This window comes from Gordionus sp. m RMFG-2023, chromosome 4 (genome assembly GCF_954871325.1).
Source record: "Gordionus sp. m RMFG-2023 chromosome 4, tfGorSpeb1-WG-v2, whole genome shotgun sequence".
In the NCBI taxonomy this organism is placed as follows: Eukaryota; Metazoa; Nematomorpha; class Gordioida; order Chordodea; family Parachordodidae; genus Gordionus; species Gordionus sp. m RMFG-2023.
Window position 1 is genome coordinate 13,925,704 of NC_088778.1, and position 9,177 is coordinate 13,934,880.

At 28.0% G+C, this 9,177-nt stretch overlaps 1 long non-coding RNA gene across 1 annotated transcript; it reads right to left on the minus strand.

Annotated features, from left to right (window-relative positions):
* Window positions 1–6,413: 6,413 nt before the first annotated feature.
* LOC135928514 (uncharacterized) lies at window positions 6,414–7,098 on the minus strand. The gene is made up of 3 exons (XR_010572364.1): window positions 7,050–7,098; window positions 6,643–6,798; window positions 6,414–6,604 (listed from the first exon to the last, which is right to left on the minus strand). It is a non-coding gene; the product is annotated as an uncharacterized LOC135928514 (long non-coding RNA).
* Window positions 7,099–9,177: the final 2,079 nt, after the last annotated feature.

Genomic DNA, 9,177 nt, shown 5'->3' on the forward strand with positions numbered 1-9,177 from the left:
TTATTTTTTTATAATATATAATTTTTAATTAAAATATGAATAGTATTGTGATTAAAATTAAAAAATCAATTGAGTATAACCAAGAATAATGTCCTGGGGCGATATGTAAGCAGGCAGCCCATGCAGATATTATTTTATTGATGCTTATATTGTAAAATAAACATATTTTAAAATTTTATATTAAAACTATTAATTTTGTGTTTATTATTAGCCTAAGGCCATAATTTGTAGATATATCCTTTCATTGTTGTGGATCTACTATCGTTATTATTTGAAAATAACGATTTTATCAGCTTATTTTATTTTTTTATTCCTATCATCGCTACCGATCAATCATATATTTAAAAACTTAAATATTTTTTACAACCAAATGAATTTATGATAATTTGTGATTTCTCTGAAATTGTGCATTTATAATTCAAGACAATGTTCAAGGACCACTGGAATAATAATCAAGCCACTATCCATCCTATGATAGCATATTATAATAAGGGCAATATAGAAAACCTTAATTATTTGGTAATATCCGAGTTACTTCAATAGGATGTTATTGCAGTACATTTATACCAAACTAAAATGATAAAATTTTTGACCAATCAATTTCAGCAAAAAGCCAAACAAAATATATTACTGCTCTGAAGGATCAGCTGCACAATATAAAAACAGAAATTTTATAAATCTATGTTATCATGAATCAGATTTTGGTTAGCTGAAAATGGAAAAGGTCCATGTGACGGCCTTGGCAGAACATTAAAAAGATTAGCAGCACGTTCAAGTCAGCACATCAATTCTGGACACATTTTAATGCCAGTTGATTTATATCAGTTTGCAAAACAAAACATACCATCAGTAAATTACATATATAACCAACGAACAATACAATTTACAAGAAATTAAACTATGAGAAAGATTCAATTTAGCTCGTTCCATTCCAGGAACTCGGAAAATACACCGATTAAGTGCACTTTTTTTATGGAGGAAATGATGAACCTATACATGATGCAGGATAGGGGAGGGGTATATCATAAACACTTCTATATATATTTTAGATACTAATAGGCTACCTAAAGCTAAAAATATCTAACTTAAACTTAGGCAATCTCAATTAAAGGTCTGCAGTCTAACCCATCTATAGTGGGCTAAAAGCAAATCATACACCAGGCAAGTGGGTTGAAAATATTTTTAAAACAATTGGAAGGGTCAACTCAAACTATAGAGCAAGTTTATATGGTTACATGTCAATACCGCGAAAATTTTAGCGTGAAATGTATTATCACGAATTCATTACAGCGAATGTCGATTACCACGAAAAGATATTATAGCTTATGCATTACCGCGAATGCATCATAGCTAAAACATTCGCGAATGCATTACAGCGAATGTATGACCGCGAATGCATTATCGCGAATGCATCATAGCGAATGTATTAGAGCGAAGACATTATTGCGAATGCATTATAGCGAATGTATTAGCGCGAATGCATTATCGCGAATGCATCATAGCTAAAACAGTATCGCGAATGCATTATAGCGAAAATAATATTGCGAATGCATTACCATAAATGCATTGCCGAGAATGCATTATAGCGAATGCATTAGCGCTAATGTAATACCGCGAAAGTGTTATCGCGAATGTATTATAGCGAAAGCATTATCGCGAATGTATTACCGCGAAAGCATTATCGCGAATGTATTACCGCGAAGGCATTATCGCGAATGCATTATAGCGAATGAATTATTGCGAATGACATCAGTTGCAATATCGAGAATGGAGTTTGATGAAAATTACAATTTTATATTTATCAGCCTTTAGACAGACGTGGTTGAACCTGGAAATTAATTTTTTTGAAAATAGGGCTAAGGCTTTTAATCTTTTTAACTCAAAATATATTAAAAAATTTCTAAGCAATAAATAGATTTTTTAGGATTAGGGTAAAGAAATTATTTTAATATTAATTTATTGTTTAAATATGCGTTTCGTTATATTTTTCAATTAAATTTGGGACAGGAAGACCTAGAATTTAAAATAAATAAAGATTTTTGATGGAGCTTCTGCTGAAATAAATTAAATTTGCAAGGTGCTAAGGAAAGTCTTATTTAAAACATTGAACCAAAATCATTTATATTTTAATTAGTAAGGGATTAATATTTTGATAAGCATTTTTTGATAATAAATTTGTATAAAGTGTTTTCTTATTGCTTAATCAAAAAGACAATGCCAAAGTTTATCACAAGACATGAAACAATATTCAGCATCATAGGTAGATTGTAGAATTGAATGGCTACACGTCTTAGAACTTAATTCATTTAATCTCTTATGATGAAATTGCGATTATTGTGAGTCAGGAATTGAGATAACAATAAAATAATGATTTCCTATTGATTCTTGTTAGGTACTCTGATGGGTCTTTATTCTAGTTATGCGATTAAAAACAAAAATTTTATAAATAGACACGTTATTATCTCAAAAAATACCCCTGCGATCAAGATGATATTAAAAAGTTTTAAAAGCAAGCATAGACGGATATTATATTAATTAAATAAGCAGAAGCGAACTTATTATCTATGATTCCACTTTCTACAGTCGAAAACAAGGCCCTATAAAAAAAATATATTAGCAAAGTTTAGGAATAGTAAGTCATGAAAATCCTTATGTTATGCTGGGAATTAGAAATATTGCTTTAATCGGGAAATTTTTTATATAAAGAAGTTACCCACCCCCAAGGTATAATTATTTTCAAACCTATGATGATTTCGACAGAAACTGATCCAGCCAGCCCTGGTGCCTACCCTATGAATATTATACAGTATTCTAGTGATCTTTTAACTAAACTTAATTTTAGTTCGATGAGTATTGTTTTATTTTTTGTTATTATATACATTTAAAATCATTAATTGAGTGAGTTTTATTAAATTTAAAAATCTGATTTTGCCAGAAAAACACCAATATGTATAGAATTTTGAGTAATTTGTTAATTTTAGAAAATTCAAAAACGGTTTAGCATAAAAATAGGGGGGAAATAATTAGACAAAAATTAGGCATCTGCTAAGGAGCTCTAATTGTCCTTCATTAATATATCGTTACATAATAAATATATATAAAATAATTATATAATAATAATTTTAATAAATATGAATATATAATAATTAAGACTAGGCTTATTTTTGCATAACCTTGACGTGCTATTAGCCGAGCTCCCAGTGTATACTTTTTGTCTAATTAATGCCAGGCGATCTTTTGGCTAAGCCTAATTAGGTTTAGCCGATTTTTAGGCTAATAACGCTACTTATAAATTTCTGGCAATCTTATGACAATTTTGACATTTTTATATGAATTATTTAGATGCAAATGATGTATTATATCAATAAAACATAGTCCATAAAAAATAGAAGAATAATCTTTATAATCATCCATGTAAGAGACTTAATAAACCAATGGAATCTACAAGCCCCGGGTTTGGGGCTTGTTGGAGAAAAATTTAACTTTTATTAGAATCAATAAAATATTAAAAATATTTATAATTTATAACTTCAGGTAAAAGTTTGTTGGGATACAACAATTATTTTCAGGCTTATGATGATTTTGACAAAAACGCCGAATAGCCCTAGTCCTTACTATTGGAAGAAAGTTGATCATGAGATCAAAAATTTAGATTATTTACCGGTTGACTAAAAAACGTTACGTTTTTAAATCTTTATAACTCTGAAACGCGTCATCGTTCTTTTTATGAAATCTATTTTTTTGTGTATCTTAATAATCTCAAAATATTTTAAATTTTAATGTAGTCAGGACACTCATCTTTTTAAAAATTTCTCCTAAATCATAAACTATAACATAAAAATATTTCAGTATTATCAAAGAAATCTCATTATTAAATGCCAAGCTAACAATATAAGCATATACAGTAATTTTGTAAATTGATAATGATAAAATTATGCCAAGAGAAGAAAAATGGAAAGAAGTTTAATTCCTGAATTTTCTAGAAGAAAGTGGAATATTAGTCCAGTTCAACAGCTTTAAAGAGACCTCAAGATACGGGTTCCATATATCAAACTATCAAGTAATAGGTTACAACCTTTTGAATCTTACAAACTTGAAAAAAAATTGGTAAAATATGGCTCTTAATATCAAATTAACGTTTATTGTCAGGTAGTGTTGTTAAACGGAACGTTTTGAGCCGATTTTTAAAAACGGCTAATTCAATATTATATCCAGAAAAATATTACGCAGGCCTGAAGAAGATTTTGCTCACAGAAGGAACAAAGGTTTAGACATATATTATCGAAATCTCGAGGCTTAGGCAATATTTTTCGGCCTAAAATATTGAGTTAGCCGTTTTAAAAAATCGGCTCAAAACGAGCCGTTTAACAACACTAGTCAGGTTCATTCAAGAAAAAAAGGATAGATTAGATATACTTTGTGTTTTCCATTATAATTTATAATTACGAAAAAAGGCGAGCGTCCGGCTTATGAATATAATAGGAACACGTCTAGCCTATTTTCAAATAAATAAAAATAAATGAGGGTCTTAAATTACTTTTTGTCCAATATTAGTATTTCAAATTTTTTAAAAAACGATTTAATCTAATTATTAAAAAAAATTGAGGATAGGAAACTTCATAAATAGCAAGTGACGTGTTTTAGAGTTATAAAAATTTAAAAAACGCTATGTTAAATAAATATAGAAACGTCAATTAGGCTGGTTTTCTCGTTTTTTGAAAAAGGTCTCAACTTGCTAAATGAGTTGCAATATAATTAGTTAGTTTAAAGAATTTCTTTAGAAAAATAGAGATCGGGAAAAACATTATCAGCTAGGAATTTCCAAAAGGTGACAAATTTATGGTTCCCAATATATTTAAAAATAAAAACATAATAAAGATGAATTATTTATTAAGGACTAAGTGGATAAGTAGTAAAGAATTTTAATACTTTATATTAATTATATGGATCATTTGTCAAATATAAATCAGTATTGCATACGTTATAATTAATTCATGATATTACATTCGCGATAATGAATTCGCTGCATTTGCTATAATGCATTCGCGATAATATATTCGCTGTAATGCATTTGCAATAATAATTTCGCGGTATTGCATTCCCTCTAATGCATTCGCGCTAATACATTCGCGAAAATGCATTCGAGATAATGTCTTCGCTCTAATACATTAGCTATGATGGCGTTCATACATTTGCTGTAATGCATTCGCGCTAATACATTCGCTATAATGCATTCGCGATAATGTCTTCGCTCTAATACATTCGCTATGATGCATTCGCGGTCATACATTCGCTGTAATGCATTCGCGATAATTTTTTTGCGATAATGCATTCGCGATACTGTTTTCGCTATGATGCATTCGCGATAATGCATTCGCTATAATATCTTTTCGCGGTAATGCATTTCGCGGAAAAAGTTTCGCGGTATTGACGTGATACGAGTTTATATCTATTAAAAATTAATTTTTATTTCATGATATTGCATATTTCATTTAAATAAATATAAAACTCAATAAAACATTTTATAACCATTTAGTGGGTAGGCTAAAAAAAAAAATAAACATGGTCCTGGGTAAACTTTATTATTTTATTTAATACAAAACTATTATTTTTAAAAAATGTAAACCCATCAAAGGCCTATAATAAGTGAATCTAAACAAAAACATTTATAAAAAGAAATTCATCCAAACTTCTCAGCAATAATGGCAATTATGATATATATTATAAGTCTCCAAAACCAAGGGCACTTTGGCCCATTACAAATTTTTCTCACATTGCCCAACCTGATAAATTTTTTACCAGGTTTGGCCAATTATGTGCACAATTATATCATATCATAAATAAACTGTTTATTTTTTTTTGAATTAACTACATTATTTATAGATTTAGTATTAAGAGTATGACAACTCTTATACAAAGATTAAAACATCTAGTAATTTATTTTCAAATAATAATTGAAATTTAAAAAATAAATTCCAGGTTGGACTATTAAAATTTTACAAATCTGAGTTTGTGAGGCCCTGCCTAATTTTTTATGCAGAAATTGTCTGGCCCAATCCAAAAATTTTTATGCATATTTTGCCCAGCTCATTATATTTTTTTTAAAAAATTCTTGCTTGTTTTAAATTTTATTAGCTTGTGGGCTGGGTTTAGAACAAGCTGAGCCAGGCTTTGCAGATCTTTAATATGTTTTAGATTTAGAGAACCTAATATTTATAAAATATTGTAATGTTATTTTTGTTTATTTATTTTACATTACTCCTTCCTTTATCTTTTGGGTACACCCCATGAAATAATCTTTATCAAGCCAGAGGACCCCTCCCCTACATAATTGTGATTAATCAAGCTAATTTCATCTTTGAATTATTTATGGATGGTTGTCAGAACTACATAAAAACATACAATTACCTGCTTCTCTATATTGAGCATATATCATATCATGTTGATCAAATGCAGCTGCACTACCAATTTGACAAGCTTCCTCACCATTATTTGTCATGTAAAATGATATTCTACCTTGCCTTTGACTATCGTAAAGAATTTTATCCATTATATTCAATTTAATCATATCTTGGTACATTTTAATTAGTGTATTTTTATCTAACTATAAAAATTATTATTATGCATGTATATTTTTGTAACCTTTTTATCATGAGCAGATGGAGAGACTCTACCATCCTCATTCAGAATTTTATAAATGGGAATCTTTTTCTCTGATATTTTGAGCAATTTTAATTGAGATGTTTCTTCGATAATTTGTTTGTGAAAATGGCGAATGCTTTTGCCTATTAATTTAATCTTAAAATGAAAAGAAATATTTATTAATCATTTTTAAAAAAATTAATTAAAACAATTTATTTATGAGTTCATATAAAAAAAATATTATGAAAATACATCAGACAGAAATGGCCCAATTTAACAAAATTTTTAATGCTAAATGTCTTTTAAGTGGGGCTAATCTTTTGTTTGAATTTTAAAATTGATTTTCATAATGACATAAACAAGAATTCCAAAAGTAATCATATCCTTTAAATTTATTTTCTGTTTACTTTCATCATGTGTTATAAAATATAAGATCATGAATTAGAGCAAATAAAAGCCTAATGCTAAACTTTGACCAGTCTATACCAATTATAATCATAACATTACTATGATGACATTTTGATTATAAATTTTAAAAGTAAATAATTTTAATATTTTTTCTTACACTATTTAATTTCTTTAAAAAAATGAGTTACCATAAACAAAATCTTTTTTAAATATGTAAATTTTATAGGAAAAATAAGTGATTAATATTTTAAAAAAAATTTTTCCTACTATTTTAGAAGTACATCCTTATATTTTTAACTTTATTCTCCTTTTATAGCTCCTTTCATTATCAGAGTTAGCTCCTTCATTTCCACAAAGTATTTAATGAATTCTTTATTCTCAGTCTATTGTTATTTCATCAGAGTTATTCGGTTCCACATAAACTCGTGTTCCTAAATTGTTGTCTTTTGATTCCATTATTCTAGCTGACAATCCTCCTGCAAGGTCAAGATTGTTAAAATAAAGTGAGAGCTCTCCGGTTTCACATTATCTCATCTGGTTTCGGTTCAAGCAAAAACAATAATGCCCTAAATTCTAATGTAGTAAATCCTATAAATCCCTCAAGAATCTCCTAAAAATTTCATAAATCTTAATATTTTTTTAATATTACGACTACAAATTTTATTCCTATATCAAACTTGGCTCTTACTTATTCCCACCATGGAATCATTTATTTTTTTATAGAGAGCGTCTATGACTAAATTATTTATTTGATTCCTAAGATTAGTTGATGTCGTGTGTGCTATATATATGCCAACTAAATAATTAGCAATTTATCTCTCTTTATATTAAATTTTCAATTTTATTTGGAACAACATTATTAGGGTTTTATTTGATAACAAGGTTATTAAAAACCACTTCCCTTGGATTAAATTCTTGGATAGTAACAGTTTTTCTTTACTTTTTCTCGTGAAAATAATCTTCTCCAAGTCTCTGAGAGTTAGTGTTATTTAACATAATTAATATCATCTCAAAAAAATTTTCATGATTTCAATTTCAAAAGTACAAAGTATATTATTTTGGGCTGATCCCCTGTAGGACAAATATTTATTTTTTTAAATGGATATTATTACGAATCTATAGATCCCTTTATTATTTAAAAGCCAATTCATATATATTTTAATAATGAATTATAAAATAATAGAATAAAATATCAATTAATCAACATTTGACTTTCATTTTAACAGAAAGGGCCTTTTTTACAAAAAAAATATAAAGAAAACACATAAATCTAATGATAATTCTCAAAAAATATTGAAATGATATTCTAAATGCTAGAGAAGGAGATATAATTAATATAATATACAAAATATATGAATATGATAAAAGATCATAACTTATTATAATAAAATTACAAGCCATGGCCGAAATTAGATATATATCAAATGAAGAACAAAAGGGACGATTCATTTATTAAGGATCTATAAAAATAATTTTTTTAAATTCAAATTAAAAGATCCCGACATCAATAAAGGGTGGTCACTATTCAACCCATTTTTAATTTTCAAACTCAAAAAAAAAATTTTACATAATTTTCTTTAAAAATCAAAAATATTTAAATTAATATAATTCATTGATTATTATAAAATATTACAAACACTTCAAAAATGTTCATCATTTGTCTGTTTGCGCCAATATGTCAAGAGACGTATACACTCCCCCCCCCTAAGTCATTGCTATATTAACCCCTGCCCCCATCTACCTCCTACCCCCCAATTTCCATCAACATCTAAAATTCAAAATATAAAAATATCCAAATTGAAATGAGCAAAAAGAAAACAAAATTACCCCCTTCTATTTCAATGACGACGAACTTGCATCACCCCCTTCCCACCTTATTGAAAGTCATTGGTTAGTTCTGGATGACGCCAACAATCCAGTATTTAATCATTGGATGGGTTATGAGTCGGTTATTGGTCAAATCACAATAATTTAAAATATTTTTTGTGATAATGTTACACGTAATTATAGCCACATATAACAAGAATGAACATTTCCCAATAGATATCACTAGCAATGTAGTATTTAGTCATGGGCCGGGTATGAGTAGGCAATTGTTCAAATTATATTATTTGGGATAATGTTTTT